At 39.6% G+C, this 17,212-nt stretch overlaps 1 protein-coding gene across 2 annotated transcripts in view; it reads left to right on the top strand.

The window, feature by feature from the left end:
• Window positions 1–17,212, top strand: part of NKAIN4 (sodium/potassium transporting ATPase interacting 4) — a 582,098-nt gene that overhangs the window by 46,176 nt on the left and 518,710 nt on the right. The gene's annotated exons all lie outside the window — the stretch shown is intronic.

Raw genomic sequence — 17,212 nt, 5'->3', positions numbered from 1 at the left:
ATATGTGGTGCAGCATTGCGGCTAGATGCAGACAGCAAACAGCTTTTTGTGCTGAGATCATGACAAAGCTATGGACCTTACAGGTGCAGAAAATATGCATTAGTACCCATGAAAGTTACTAATAAACATTACAGAGGAAATATTGTCATCCACACAGAAAAGTTTCCACAGGAAGCCTCACAAATGTAGGCAGTGTCACCAGTATTCAGGTGGCATCTTCCATGTAAAAGTATTCCTCAACAACAACAACAACACATGGTATGGGAACTACAGTCATGTACATTTTCAGAAAAGACATAAAACATGATGCAGTACAGCAGATGTGATATAATAGCTACTAGATATACCTTTGTATGAGGCAATTATATTAGCTCCCTTTGTAGAAATGATAATCTCATAAATGAGAGCGCTTGAGAATACTCAGACTTGTATGACATACTGGCTGCCATATTTAGCTATCCAGTGTCATACATCACTATTGGTCCTTATTATTATTATGCTATGTTTCAGAATCTTAGTCTGTAAAAAATGTGTAGCATGCCAGGGACTGACAATGTGTTTTTAATTTGGAGAGGGGGAGAAAATAAGTTTATTGAGTCTGTGATCTATTTAGATATATTAGTTCTTTTTTAAAATTCACTACTAATCACCAGTTAGAAAATATTAATTTTCTAGATGTCACTGTTTATAAAGAACATGATTCCTTACATACCAAAATTTATAAGAAATCTGTTCAGAATAATTCATATTTGCATTACACCAGTATGCACTCCAAAAAGATGAAAAATGATATTGTCAAGGCCAGTTATTAAGAGCCAGCACTCTTACAAAGAATGATGATGATTTTGTTTATGAAAGCTCTAATATTGTTCAGAACATTGCTACTAAAGGTTTTCCTGGGAAAGTATTGACAGAGACTCTGAGTGAAGTCTCTGAAATAAGAAATGGAATACAAAAACCTAGGGCTAAAACTGCTAGGAAAGATTTTAGAACTTCTATGTTAGTTAGTAATAGTGTAGATGCCTTGACAATAAAAAGAATTATTTTGAACAATTGAAAAATATTCAATCATAATCCTGATTTGAAAGAAGTGTTGGGAGACTGCTCCCTTTTTGTACAAAAGAGAGGGAAGAGTTTTAAAAACTTCTTTCAGTCTAAGTTAAAAGCCCCTATTAATGTTATTGTAAACAAAACAGGGATGTACAAATGTTTTAGTTGTAATTTCTGTGATTATCTTTTTTGGGAGTGCAAGAAATTTCAGTTAATAATATTAACATTATCTTAAAGGGTTGTTACACATGTAAATCTAGATTTGTGGTTTCTTAGTGAAATGCATGTCTTGCCCTGCTTTTTATGTAGGGTGTACTTCTAGAGGTTATTCAGACATATATATGAACATAAACATGCAGTGAGTGTTAGTGATGAAAAAATGCATTGGCTAAACATTACAAGAGAGGGAAATGTAGAGTGAATTTTAAATTTCTTGTATTAGATGAGATACAGGGCTATGGTAAGTTATTCAATGTTGAAGATGAACTAGGGTGGAGAGAATATTCTTGGCAGATAAAATTAAATGATTGCATCCACCAGGACTTAATATTAGGGAAGACTTTGTTGTTTTTTAAAAAAAGAAGAAGTTAAAGCATTAGTATTTTTATAAGTGTGCTTTAAGTTATATCATGTGATTTATTCATGTCATCTGATTTTTTTATGTCATGTATCTTTTTTTTGTGTTTAAAAGCTGGGTTAAAGAAATGTATATAGACGAAACCGCTTACTGGTTTCTTGATTAAAGTGGTTTGGTTTGTTCATTTGTCCACCTTTTTATTTTGTTATATACAGTTTATTAGGGCATTTTTTTTACCTTTGGATTACTAATATAAAAGATTAGTTCAGATAAAATCACTTTAGCTATAGGCAGTGGGGTAGCTAGGGCAGGGGGAGAGAGGCACCATGTTGGGTGGGTGGGGGGTTCGATCAGCTGACCCAGATCTCTCTTTAATGCAATACTGGCTTTTAAAAGCTGGCACTGAATTTGCAGTCGAACCTGAGCACTGTAGTGTTCTATGTGTGGTCTAAAGCAAGTGCGTGTTATATTATAGCAAGCAGTAAGCTACATTTTAAAAGTAAATTTGTTACATTTGTAGCAAGCATTTTGCTACAGTTTAAAATATTTTTTTAACTGAAAACTGAGTGCTATAGTGCTCTGTGCAGGGAGGGTATAAATTATAGCAACTATTTGCTTCATTTGTAGCAAGAACTTTGCTACAGCTTAAAAGATGAAATTATTTTTTAAATAAAATATGCAGCTGGATGGTCAGGGCTGGGCACAGAAACAGGACCTGAATGTCAGGGGTAGGAAGGACGTGCGGTGTGTTGTGCATCTGGTCATCTATTAGGTGTGCCAGTAGAAGGAACAGACTTTTTTTTTTATTCTTCAATGGAAGAGCTGCGCAGGGCATGGATCTAAATGTAATAAACTGATTGCTACAATGTAGTGATCTGCCTATTATACTGATGTATTTTTGTCTTCCTTTCTTTTTATTTTTCACTTCACTTGAAAGCTGAGGGGGTAGGGCATTGGTTCGTGATTCTGCCAAAGGGTTCTGCTTGAGCCGGTATGCTTTTGGTGGAAGGAGCAATGAATTCTTGGTGAACTTTCATGTAGTTTATTCAGTTAAGTACATGGACAAGTGTTCTTGTTATAACACATTACACTCAACAGGTCAGTTATTTAAAGCCAGTTAGAGACAATGGTAGGAGGGCCCATGGGAGCTGACTGGAGGAAAATCTGGGAGATGGAAAAAACAAGGAGCCAATCCCAAAGCTTGGAAGTTAGTCCCTTACTTGAATATTCTTGAAGGACACATGAGAGTTAAAGGGAAGGCATCACTGATCAGTATTAGCAAAAAACTACGGGCACACATAAAATTGTCTAAGGCCAGCTTAGAGAGAAAAATTGCACAGGACACTAAGGATAATCACAAGGCTTTCTTTAGTTATGTTAGGAACCTGGGTGGTAATTCCCAGATATGCTCAGAATTAGTCCAAAATGACAAAAAATACACCGAACCCACAGACATTGCCAACATCCTAGCTGACAGGTTCAGCGCAAACTTCTCCCCCCCCTCCCCACCAAAAGGGCAAATATCTGTCCCAGCAGAGTGCTGCCCCCCTGACATCTCAGATGCTCAGGTAAGAGCCGCCCTCTCCAAAGCAAAAAACACAGCATCAATGGGACCAGATGGTGTCCCGGGCTGCGTCCTACATGAACTCCAAGAAGAGCTAAACCCAAACATAAAACTACTGTTCAATCTCAGCCTTACTACAGGATATGTACCCAAAGAGTGGCGTACAGCAACAGTGGTCCCTCTCCATAAAGGTGGTGCCTCAACGGATCCTGGAAACTATCGCCCCATAAGCCTGACTAGCTTGGTCTGCAATGCTATGAAAAGGATCATCATGGACCTCATAAATAAAGATATTGGGAACCTACAAACACTGGATCCTACCCAGTTCGGCTTTGTTAAGGGCAGATCCTGCCTCTTAAACCTGGTTGATTTCTTTGAAACAGTCACCAAGGCCATTGACGAGGGGAAGGTGGTCCACACAGCCTACCTGGACCTCGCAAAAGCCTTCGATACAATACCCCACTCGGGCATTATAGATAAGCTCACCAGCTTAAATATAAACCCCTATGTCACTAAGATGGATTGCAAACTGGCTCAAGGACAGAACCCACATGGTTAGAATTGCTGGAGCCATGTCAGACTCCAAACCAGTTACAAGTGGTGTCCCACAAGGCTCAGTCCTGGGACCTCTCTTGTTCGGTATATATTTCTCAGAGGTACAGGCCAACACGGAAGGACTGTGGCTGACCAAGTTCGCAGATGACTGCAAACTGGGCGCCATAATCGACTCTCCAGCCGACACAAGCATCCTCCAAAAGGGCCTCATAGAAACAGACAACTGATGCCAGAGCCATGGCCTCAAGCTAAATGCCAAAGTGTATAGTCATCCCCTTTGGCAAAAACAAAGTGCCCACAAATTACCACATAGGTGGTAATCCATTAAGTACAAAAGAAGTAATTAGGGACCTGGGGACCCAAGTTGATAGCAATCTCTCATTTGACAACCACGTGGCCAAAGTGGTTAGAAAAACATTTTATATAGCCCACCTAATCATGAAGGGATTCACATCTAGATCAGGGAGGTCATCATGCCTCTTTACTCATCCCTCATCAGGCCCATAATTGAGTACAATGCCCCTTTTGGGATGTACCTTACCAGACACCTGCAGCAACTGGAAAGACCCCAAAAGTACCTCACCAAGAGGATCAAAGGGCTCAAACAGATGCCATATGCTGCCCGGTTAAAGAAACTCCAGCTCTATTCAGTGGCATACCGCCTGTTCAGAGGCGATCTGTGCCTGACGTATAAAGCCATGTCCAACCCGGAATTAATGGACATGCTGCACCTCAGAAAATCCAAATCCCATCGAGCTACGCTCGAGAGACTTGAACCTCAGCACTGAAATAAATAGGACATGCTGGAGGGACAGATTCATAACCCAGAGGCTCCCTTCACTCTGGAATAAAATCCCAGTCCAGGTTAGGCAGAGTCCCTCATTGACTCTCTTCAAGAGGAATTTTGATGAGTGGATGGGAGATCGTAGGTTTACCCCGGGTATCACTTCTGTGTCACTGTTAGACAGAGGCACAGTATACTAACCTCGAAAAAGGGCATAGCAAAATAAATTTAAAATGGGTGGCGAAAGCCAAACACATTCTGGCTAGGCTTATAAATGCCCTAGGGCAGATAGCCTAGTATGAACCTATGAACCTATGAACTTATGAACCAGCTCGGCAGCCTGTGAACCTCATTCTTAGTTTAAAGGTTTATTTTTTTGTGACAAACATAAAAATAGCATTCTAGCATGACAGCACTTCATGAACAACCACTATAGAACTGCATTTAATCATGAACAACCACTATAGAACTACATTTAAGAAAACACTTTCTCCTCAGCTTCATCAGGTCCATCCAATAGAGTGATTTACAGTTTGATCACTGAACATGCCTGCTTTTTTTACAGTCCTATTGACAGACTTTATTAACCTTTTTGTATCATATGTATTATGACAGGCTTTGTCTGCATCTGTGGGGCTCATATCCATTGAAGCACATTATGAAAACCTTACTGCAGAACTTCTTCCTTTATACTCTAATACTCTGTTCTTCTTAATCCTGTCACCATCTGAGTCACAGGTGGGATACCTGTGTTTTACATTCTCACAATGTGCAAATATTACTCCTGAAAGGTCAAAGCAGGCACTCAGCACTTGAATTGTTAGAAAAGTGAAGTTCTAGATGTTGCAGGCTTGGTAAAGTCTCTCACTCCTTGTCTTCTTTTCAGTTGTGCTATATAGTATGGTCCATAACGCAGCAAAATGGAGCACCAAACTGTGCAATGGTCTAAATGTAAATCTAGGCTGCACCCAATAAAATAGGAGTCATCAGGTCATGGAAAGGCTCGAGCAGAATGTACCTGACTGAAGCTGATAACTGGAATGCTAGCTTTTGTCCTGTCTCTCAAAATTAATAGGTAGGAATGACTGCACACAGGGCAAGGTAGGCACTTTACCCTCACATTCTCAGAAAATATAGTCTGAGATGTAGCAGGGCTCTCTCCTTGTCTACTTTTTAGATAGGGTTAATCCGACAACACAAATCTTTGCTAACTGTCCCTGTTCAAGCCCTTTTTTAAGACTCCAAGGAAAAAAAAAACTAAGGTAACACAACAGATTTAAATTACAGTAAACTGCAATAAAAACAGAACAAAAGACAAAAAACAATGTAAGTAAGCAAAGTACGAACCAATAAATCTCAAACAATCACACTGCAATCTCATAGACTGCAGTCTAATAATGCAACACAAATCTTTGCTATCTGGTCCTAATGTTTTAGATTTTAGAAGAAACAAATTTAAAGCAAAAAATTGCAATAAAACAAGAGCAGAAGACTCAAAATGATACAAATATGCAAACTGTAAATCAAGAAATCTAAAATGATCACAGAGCAGTTTTTCCTGGCAGTTCATCTCCGTAGTCAAAGAAAGCAACACATATATTTCTTAACTGGCTCTAACCAAGATCTTTAAGACTCCCCCAGAAATAAATAAATAAAGTAAAACAAACACTAAAACAAGATGAGAAACAATGTAAGCAGTGCAGACTAACTATGTGGCCAAATTTAGAAAGGTTACTGTGATGAGTAAGCCTGGTGTTCACCTAATGGTAGCCATTCTGCAGTCAGAGACAGACCAACAATGGTGATGTACCACAAACAGGTGCAGCTCCATCGCTGACTGTTTCTATAGCCTTCTACAAGTGCTGATGAGGCATTCTGGAGGAGTGGCCTATGCAAATTAGCCATGTGCTGTCCTCACAGAAATCCCTGCAGTTATAAACATGGCCAAAACATTGGGTTTACCTCATCATGTTAGAGGTAAGTGCCCAGGAGTTTAGCAGACAGGTAGCACTTGGGTGTTTGTATATATATATATATATATATATATATATATATATATATATATATATATATGTATATATATATATATATATATATATATATATATATATATATATATATATATGTGTGTGTGTGTGTGTGTGTGAGACTGCCTGGGAGGTTGAAGTATGGGATTAGTTAGGGGACTGGTAGAGTAGGTATGTGTGTGTGTGTGTGTGTGTGTGTGTGTGTGTGTGTGTGTGTGTGTGTGTGTGTGTGTGTGTGTGTGTGTGTGTGTGTGTGGGTATGGGTGAAAGTATGACTGTGCTTGTGAGATCAGGTGCGGGCCTGAGTGTGTGTGTGGGGGGGAGGGGCTGTCATACCTACACATTGCCAGACTTAGCAAGGTGTGGGGTGTTACATTACTATGTCCAACATGTATTTATCCATTCAAAACAGTTTGTTATAGGCCATCTGAGGGCCAGATAAAATGCCTTGGTGGGCTGGACTGTGGCCCTAGAGCCACCTGTTGGACATCCCTGCCTAGACTAATGAGCAAACTCTACAGCATTGGGGGGACACTAGACACCAGGGGTACCTATTTATATTGTGTTTTAAAGCCCTTAAATTTAATGGAATAAAGATTTGCAGCACAAAAAATGTGGGCCAGGAAGACACTAAACACCAGGGATATACTCATTACCTAGCTGATCTTAGACACCAGAATACCTTGCAGTCAGTAGGGGAGTCCTGGGAGACTCCAACCACATAAAGTTATCTTATTTTGATATTTGGTTAAGTGTTTGTCAAATCAACTATCTGTGTACGTAATACACCAGGTGGGTAATAATAATTCATAAGATGAAGAATCCTAAGGACTGGCACCATTTCTTCTCCTTCAAAATTCAAAGATATCTCTGGTATAGTGACAGTGATTTTTTCAAGTATTAGGCTCCATAATTTCATTAAATCTTTTTACAGCCACCTGGTGGTGCATACCTTGGCTCTAGATGATTATTACTTTGAAAGTGACACAAATGAGAAAACGGATTGTGGATGGATGGATGGATGGATGGATGGATGGATGGATGGATGGATGGATGGATGGATGGATGGATAAGGCTGTTGACTTAGTTAAATCCTTTTAATATGAATTCTGTCCACTAAAGCTAATATTATAGTTGGTCTTAGTCACTAGCAATACTCATGGCTGTAGGAGCCCCCTGATCATCCTTGACTCACACAAGGAGAAAAAAAATAATTCCTTCTCCAATTATGCATTTTATGCCAAACATTGTCATATGACATATTAGGATAAAGCCAGTAATCACTATCTGAACCTGAGATAGCTAAGCACTAGAGATCAACTCTGAACCTGAGATAGCTAAGCACTAGAGATCAACTCTGAACCTGAGATAGCTAAGCACTGGAGATCAGCTCTGAACCTGATATAGCTAAGCACTAGAGATCAGCTCTGAACCTGAGATCGCTAAGCACTAGAGATCAGCAGTGGAGAGTGAGCAATCTCAGGGCCTACCAGGGTTTTTAAGAACAGCAGACACTACTTGTCATCAGGGATGGTTTTCTCTTTTAGGACAGGCACCAGCTATTATAACTCTCAACGGCTTTGCTCACAAATTCTCGGCAAAGCACAAAAATTATAGAATAAAGGCTCAAAATCAGAAACACATTTAATATTACACTAATTCACATTAACAAGTTAATAGAATAACACACTTTACATCAACATGCATTTTCTGAACAATAAGAAATATGGAACTCTAATGTCTTGCATTATTAATTGTCTGTAATCCTGAATTATTTACCAACAAATCAAAATGTATAGGAAGGGCAGAGCAAAAATATGAGGTGAAATCAGGTACAGGTATTCATTACTCCTCAGTTAGGTGAATAAAAAGTGACATACCCCTGCTGTTGTTTGATGATTGCTAAACAAGTGTTATTGATCTGATGTGACAGTAGCAGTACCACACAATGTAATACTATTTGCTTTAGTTAGAGTAAAACTAGTATTATTATGGGTTATGTTTTGTGTGTATGTGTTGGGGGAGTATAGGCCATAATTTCTTTCACTTTCTATAACAAACGTCATCAGCATTACTATTATGCCTGTGTGTATATGGGTGGTGGTGGTTGTTGGAATGTATTTAAGAGTAACAATTTGGCAGTAATTTATTTCACTTACCATCGCAAACGTAGACCTTACACATGATTGGTGGCTATCTTTAATGGTTTGGCAGGAGAAGAATGTGTGTGAAAGCAACTGCTTATTACTACAGTAGCATAGTGTGTAGTAGTGTCATTTCACAGTGGTTTGCTCTAGTTGAGTTCTTGATTAATAGATTTTTCTATGTGGAATCTGCATGCCTACCCTGTAACTGCTTGGGTTTACCTGTTAGATCTGCTTTCCTCCAGCTTCAAAAAGAAATGCTGTAGGTGAACTCGCATTCCTCTATTTTCTTTGAAGGTAAGTGTGCAGCTTGTGTGTGTGTGTGTGTGTGTGTGGGGGGTGGCGGGGCACTTGCAAAAAAGTATTACTGACTTTTATCTGTGGGGACACAAAGTAAGGCTGGGCACATAAATAACTCTTCTGTAAAATCTGCATTTAACAAGTAGTTATCTTTGAAAAATAAAACATAAAATACATCACAGAACATTCTGACCATTAGCTTCTAGGGGTCTAGTGGCCTGCACACCCCAGGCTATATAAATGTATTTTGACATGGACTTAGTAGTGTCCTCTGCCCTCAATCACACCCCTTTGAAAGCCAGCCATGTATAGATGGTTGCTCTTTCATGTGTGGGGGTTGGAGATAGTGTGGTAATTATTTCTTTAATTTTCCATACTATCAAAACTCAAAGGTCTGCATAGTAGATCATTTATAGCTTGTGTTGAGGATGAAGGACAGTGTAGTCATTGTTATCTTTTATTACTGTCTCAGACATCAGAGGTGTGCAAAAGAAGGTCAGTATAGCTTCTGTATGGGCAGTGTACTGTCTAGGAGAAACAAGATGAAATATATTACTGTGAGCTTTACTTTTTTTCACTTTTCAAACAGTCACACTCCAAGCATGTATTGTAAGCAGCTGGCTGCCTTTTAAGGGTAGGGGTGAAGAGGCATGCTATGTATATATGCCAGCAGTCACTTGAAATACATAACAATAGCCATTTCAGCCTTTGTTTTCATCTCATTCTAAAATGAGTTGAACACACAGAGTGACTTTCTTTTTTGGGGGGATAGGGAGACAGGCAGCATTCCCAGATTGGGTGCATGTAACCTCTCAAACAATGTCTCGTTAGTTTATTGTGAACTATTTTGTCATCTTTGAACATTAGGCCTTAGAAGACAGTTCTATAGCTGTACATTTTAATAAATCTCACCATGGGGACAGTAGTGGGTTACAAGGTACTGTTTAGGAAAAAGTCTGTTTTTCAGTTTGATCAAACAGTCATAAAAGAACAATTGCTATGTACAGAATCAATTTATATTTTTAAATGTGATGCTTTATCCCCTAGGGAGTTAAATGAGGAGTGTAATTGGAGGCTGTGTATTTAAATGTAATTAAGTGTTAAGTGCTTCTTGTATGTAAGGCAAGTATTTCTTGTAATGTGTTACTCCTTGAAGGCTTTGGCCAAAACATCAGAGTATAATAAAGTTGTATGAATTATTGGCTGGATGTATTTCTCTTTACTATCTTCAATAATTTTAGTTGTTTTGCTAAGAGGTCGTTGTATGTCTGGCCATTGTGTATGGCCTATCATGATTTTGTAGCAGCGTACTGTTCACTTATTATTTGGACTGTGGGGTGACAGATGTGACTGTCATTGGTCCTTTTGTATCCAACTGTGCATGTTCCCCAGTTATGGGTGGTCTATCAGCAGATATATATATATATATATATATATATATATATATATATATATATGTGTGTGTGTGTGTGTGTGTGTGTGTGTGTGTTTATATGTATATATATATATATATATATATATATATATATATATATATATATATATATATATATATATATATATATATATATACCAACATACATACACGGGTCTATGACATTTCGTCGAAAATGTCTGACACAGAGTCCAAATCGCTGAAAATCCATTTTGCCGAAAATAGTACTGACAGTGTATCTGCCCTTTTCCCCCACTGTAGTGCGATCTCAAAGTGAGAATATTAAAGTAGGGGGTATGGGGGCATAGCCCCCACCTACTCAGGTTATAAACTACTTATTTACCCTTTTAATAGGGACTGCTCAATATAAAACAATACTAGACAATATTAAACTCTACTGGGTGGGGTGGCTATGCCCACCACACCCCCCATTGTGGGGGCTGTGCCCCCCACCCCTTACTTTAATATACTCACTCCCAGATCGCACTACAGTGGGGAAAAGGGCAGCTACATTGTCAGTACTATTTTCGGCAAAATGGATTTTCAGCGATTTGGACCCTATGTCAGAATTTTTTGGCGAAATGGCTTTTTGGTGAAATGACACTTATCCACATACACCCACCTCAGTATTTATTGGTAATATATCTATATATTGTTATACACATATATGTATCTCCATATATATATAGCTATCTCTCTCTATATGTATATTTTTCTTTTCATATATATATTTGTAGATAACAATCCTTCCTGATTGCACAGTGTTTCTTCGTTGTAAACTGGCTGTAATGCATGGTATGTTTGAAAAAACATCCAAAAGTCCTGCAGCTCAGGTGGCTGAGTGATAAATTGCTGTGACTATAGTGTGCAGGGTCCTGGGTTCAAGGGCTGTTTATTTTGTTGCTAGGCAGAAAAAGGGCTGTTGGATACAGACTGATTAAGGCAGTTTTTATTAGCTTTAAGAGGGTTTGCTAATACATGGTTAAATGAATACGCATTTACACCATGTAGGCTTCACTTAATGATGCTTACCAGTACATAAATCTGCTTAGCATTCACATTTAAGCAATTCTTAAACCTGCTAAGCGTAGCTCAGCCCTGATAACCATTGCTCACATTCCAGTCTTATAAAAAAGCAGAGTAATGATATAATTTAATAAGTGTATTTGATTTCCTGTACATAACATGCTTCTATGTGCTGTCATTACAATAGCAAGGGGTGTGACTATACTGTATGGAACACTTGGGTATACATGGGTAGTATCACATGTTTTTTTTTTTTTTTATGGGTAGTAGCACGTTATATGCACTCACACTTGCATGTTATACCAGCTACAGTGCACTGGTTGACAAAAATAATTTAACACTTATTGTATTATTAAATTAGTACTTCTAACAGTGCTTTTCCATGTAAAAGTAGATTGCAGATTGTAGTACTTGAACCGTGCACCCCTGCATGCAAAGGTGGGGCTCTGAGTACTACACTATCTTGTTCTTGGTGTTTGAGCTGTATGTTTTTATGTATCTCCTATTGGATATTAATATGATATTATTATATTAACTGTAGAGTGCTATGTTTTTTGGCCATGTCATTGAGGACTGCTGTCATGTTGTAATGGCATACATTTCAGTTTCAGATTTCTATCCTTCAAAACATTCATCCTAATGCATGACCTGTATGGTATCTACTTTCTGTCTGTCCTCTGTGCAGATGTCAGGTATTGCTAAGGCCATACAACTATGTAGGTGCCCACAAAGTATTGTGCTGTGGGCCTGGACACTGCTACTCATTCCAACATATGGGACATCCTTCATGTGAGCCTTGCCCCTTTTGCTTGCTTGTGTGAGGGACGTTACAGAGGTGGTGGGCTATAGATTCACAGACAGTAGGTGGGAATATTTCACAGCACATGACATTTGGAGACAGCCCAACAACATGGGGACATATCCCAAGAATTGTGAACAGATTCTATGTCATCAGTGCTGTTATATACATGGTGGGTTGATAGATTGACAACTGTCGACATGCATTTGAGTGACTGTATGTCTGACAGTGATATGTCTCTGACATACCTCTCCACTGGCATGCTGTCCACAGACTGGTCACATGTTTGCCTGTTATGTTTTGTCTGTTCCCCAGCAAGTTGTTGTCCTTGGAAAGTCAGTCAGGGACTCTGGGGAATGTAGTCAGTAAATACTCACATCCATTGGTATTACTGACTTCATATTCCTCATAAAGGATATGTTACAACAAACCCAGTAACATCAGCAACTGTCTCAATTTATGACAGCAATATATCCAGTCTACCCCTGTGTTTGTGCCTCTGTCCCCAAATGTTGTCAGGCTTTGTCCATATGTCATGTACTATGAGGCTCAGAGGTATTTAGTATCATTATTTCTTGCCTTTATTCCTGCTACCACCCCAGTGATGTAGTAGACCCACAGACATGTCAGGGAAGAGGCCATAGATATGAGTCTTGAGCCTCTACATTCTGAGGTGAACTGTACATTTAAGAGGTATGTGTATGTCTTGACATTGTTGACAAACTGTCAGGATTGTGTAGACATGTCATGTGTGCGTGTTATTTGGCCTGTGTGTGGAGGGGGTAGATGTAAGTGTTATGGCTCCCTTTTTATCTGACTGTGCATGCTGCTCCAATTTTTGATGATCTATTGGCTGCATGTGTTTGTAGGGGCAGACTGTGAAATGTCCTGTACCATGGTCAGGATTCAGACTACACTGAGAATTGGGCCAGTATATGTAGGGCTAGTGTGTGAGTGGCAAACAATGCATTTGTTCACACAGTCTGTATACTCTACTGTTCACTTGACTTACTGGTATGTGACTGTGGTGATAATGGTTGTGGGTATGCACTTTCACACTGGTGTCCTTTTCTCAGTGATGTTACATCCCTGTAGTACCTGATATATTTGCAAATACATGTGTAATTACCTATAGCAGATTTGCTATTTCAATTATTTGTGCTATTTCACTAAATATTATGTAAGAGCAGACAGGATGGTGTTACTGCAGCAACTGTGTCAGCTTATCTACACCAGTATTTCAGATACATCCCCATTTTCATGGCTTCCGCCCATCACTTTGTCAGCCTTGGTCCAGATTCATTGCAGTAAGGGGTTTTGAGCATATGACTCAACTGGTTGGATTGTTTCAGGAAGTCCAGGTTTATTGCTCATATTTCTGGTCTGTTTTACAGATTATTCTTATTTCTCTGGTAAATCACTATGATGATATGATGATTTTTGTCAGTAAATGATGACATACATTTCATTTTCAGACCTCACATCCATCAGAATATGTATGCTGAAACAAACTGTGTCACTCTGTCAAGAAGAGTACAGGAGGACAATGACCTCTTCCTTCCTGGATGCAAAAGCGTTAGTAATGAGATGTGCCACATAGAAGGACTTTCTGACCATAGTGGCAATGTGGTGGTCCAAAGAGAGGTTCCTGTCAGCCTGTGTTCCCAGATCTCTTATAACACCTTCTGTGTTCAGGGGACTACCATCGATGTGGTAATTCATGGGAACAGGGTTTTTCCCAAAACAGATGACAACACATTTTTTTTACATTGACCTTTAGGCCATGGCTCTGACACCAGTCGGTGGTCTCAGTGAGGCCCTTCTGTAGGATGCCAACATCACTTGGGTAGTTAATAATAACTCCCAACTTGCAATTGTCTGCGAACTTTGCCAGCCAGAGTCCCTTCATGTTGGCATGGAGTTCAGAGAAGTAGATACCCAACAGTAGAGGACCCAGGACCGAACCCTGTGGAACTCCACTCATGACTGGTCAGCAGTCTGACTTGGAGTCAGCTACTTTCACACTGTGAGTTCTATCTGTGAGGCAGTTTGCAACCCACCTAGTGATATAGGGGTTGATGCCTAGCTTAGTGAGTTTTTGCAAGATTCCTGAGTGGGGAATGTTATCAAAGGCTTTGACCAGATCAAGGTAGGCTATATGAACCACCTTGCCTTCATCCACAGCTCGGATGATTGACTCACAGAAGTCGACCAGGTTGATTGAGCAGGCATGACCTACCCTTCACAAAATCAAACTGTGTGAGATCCTGAGTCTGGAGATTCCCATATCCCTGTTTATTAGGTCCATGATGATGCATTCCATAAGTTTGCATAACAGACTTGTCAGGCTAATGGGGAGATAGTTCCCAGGGTCTGTAGTCCCTCCTACTTTGTGGAGAGCGGTGACTGCAGCAGTGCACAATTCAGTAGGTAGAAAGCCTGAGGTGAGGCTGTGATTGAACAGGGCACACAGGTGACATGCCATTTCACTCTGTAGTTCATGTAGAACACAGCCATGGATATTGTCAGGTCCCATAAAAGCTGTATTCATGGCCTTGGATAGTGGTGTTTTAACCTGTGCAGCAGTAATACTGAGTGCCTGGCAGTGCATTGGTATTGTGATTGGTCCTTTGGGGGGGATAGAGGGGTAAAGTTGGCACTGAATCTGTCAGCCAGTATATTGGCAATATCTGTCATCTCAGTATAGGAGGTACCATTGTGCAGTAGCTCAGAGAAAATCTTGGTATTGCCATAGAGATTCTTTACATAACTATAAGAGGCCTTGTGGTTGTCTTTACTATGTGCTGCAATTCTGTTTTCACAGCTAGCTTTGGAGTATTTGATGAGGGATCTCAACTTTTTGATAAGGGTTTTTTTTCCAGTCTTGAGACTTCACTTTATTCCGTATCAGTTTCCTCCTTCTGTTATAGAGTTTCTTTATGGCAGGGGACCACCAGATTGGCTTCCTTTTTTTGGAGGAGAGCATCTTGGTTCTTTTGGGTATGGCGGAATCCATGCATTTGTGTACGTGTTCATAGTGTATTGGTGTTTGATTCGGCAGTCATGCAACTAGTCTCCATTTACATGGCTGCCATGAAGTTAGCCACCTCTGTTTTTAGGAAGCCAAAGTTAGCTTTGGAAAGGCTTTTCATGGTGGTTACCTTTGCAGGGGGGGGTGGGAGGGATTTGGATTTCCAAGGTGATTACTTTGTGGTCAAAGCTAACAGGGGAGGAGTTGACTATTGGTGCACAGCAACAGTTGCCCCTGTTAATAAGGACCAGGTCAATGACATTGCTACCTATAGTGGGTGTAGGAACGAGCTGGTCCAGGCCATTGGAATTAATGAATTCCAGGAAACATAGGGCAAGTGCATTGGTACATGAGTAGCTTTTCCAGTTAATGGTGAAGTCAACACGTATGAAAGTGTTAGGTTAGACACTAATATTCTCCAGGGTGATTAGGAACATGGAGTGTGAGTCTTGGGACATGGTTGGGGACCTATAGCAGGCTACGACCTGAATCACTGTCTTACCCAATGTTAGCTACACGTGCAGTTTCTGTGATGTGTTATGTTGGGCTACCAGTCTGGAGGTGTGTGCATCCTTTATGAATATAGAAATACCACCACCTTTGGAGCTTCAAATTCTGGGGTCAAAAGGTGTGGAATGAGTTATAGGCTGGTAGTGCAGGGGTGCATTTTGCTGCCTTTAACCAGGTCTCTGTTACAACACAAATGTCAATGTTCTCCATTTTAAGGAGTGCTTCAAGTGAGTGCATTTTGAGATTTAGACTTCTAGTGTTCAGCAGCATGACCCTCAGGTTGCATGTGTTTGTAGCTGATATATATTTATGTATATTTATGTGTGTGTGTATGTGTGTGTGTGTGTGTGTGTGTGTGTGTGTGTGTGTGTGTGTGTATATATATATATATATATATATATATACAGATATGTATTTACCTTTCTATGCATATATGTAGATATATTTTAGATGTCTCTCTCTCTCTATATATATAGATATATGTATAGATTTGTCCACATATATGCATCTCCATACATATATATATATATATATATATATATATATATATATATATATATATATAAAACCTGACTGATACTACAGAATCCTTTCCCTACTGTTGAATGACTCTACTAACTGATATGTTTGAAAAATCATCACTGTTTTTTAGAGCTCACATGGTGTAGTGGTGCATTACTTTGACTATAGTTTATAGGGCCTTGGGTTCAAGACTTAGTAGAACTGATAATCTCATTGCAAGGCAGAACAGTTGCTGCTGGTGAGAGAGAGATGAGGGCAATATTTAAAAGAAGTCCCTAGTTTGGGCCCATTGACAGCCTTTGGACAGATTTGTTGCAGTAAGAGGTTCTATGGATTGGATCTGAGGTACGACTCCAATACATACATACATATATAAACCTTGACTAATTCTACAGAATCTTTTCCTTACTGTTGAATGTCTCTATTGAATTATATGTTTGAAAAAGCAGCAGCCTTTTCTACAGCTCAGATGGCTTAGTGGTAAATTCCTGTGGCTATGATGTGCAGGGTCCTGGGGTCAAGACTTGTAAGGGCTGATTATTTTGTTGCTGGGCAGAACAAGGGCTGTTGTATACAGAGTGATTAAGGCATTTTAAGCAGTTTTAAGCAGGTGTGCACTGATTTGCATGGCTGTAAGCGATGCTAAGTTATGGTGAACTATGCTGACACACAGTTAGCCCTAGAAGTGATTAATCTGAGTAAGCTTCGCTTAGCACCCCACGAACATGCTTACTCCCACTTACTACTGCTTACTCCCACTTACCTCCGTGCTAATTTCTTTAAAAGAAAAGAAAAAAAGGGGTGATAGGAAAGTGGTGAAAAAGGGCCATGCAGAGGGAAAACAATATGAAAGATAGCTAGGGATGTACAGGACAGGTGTAGGGAAGG

Source organism: Protopterus annectens, chromosome 12.part0 (genome assembly GCF_019279795.1).
Source record: "Protopterus annectens isolate FY-2018-M chromosome 12.part0, PAN1.0, whole genome shotgun sequence".
NCBI classification, from domain to species: Eukaryota; Metazoa; Chordata; order Ceratodontiformes; family Protopteridae; genus Protopterus; species Protopterus annectens.
The sequence above is the reverse complement of the archived record's forward strand: the minus strand, read 5'-3'. Positions and strand labels throughout refer to the sequence as shown.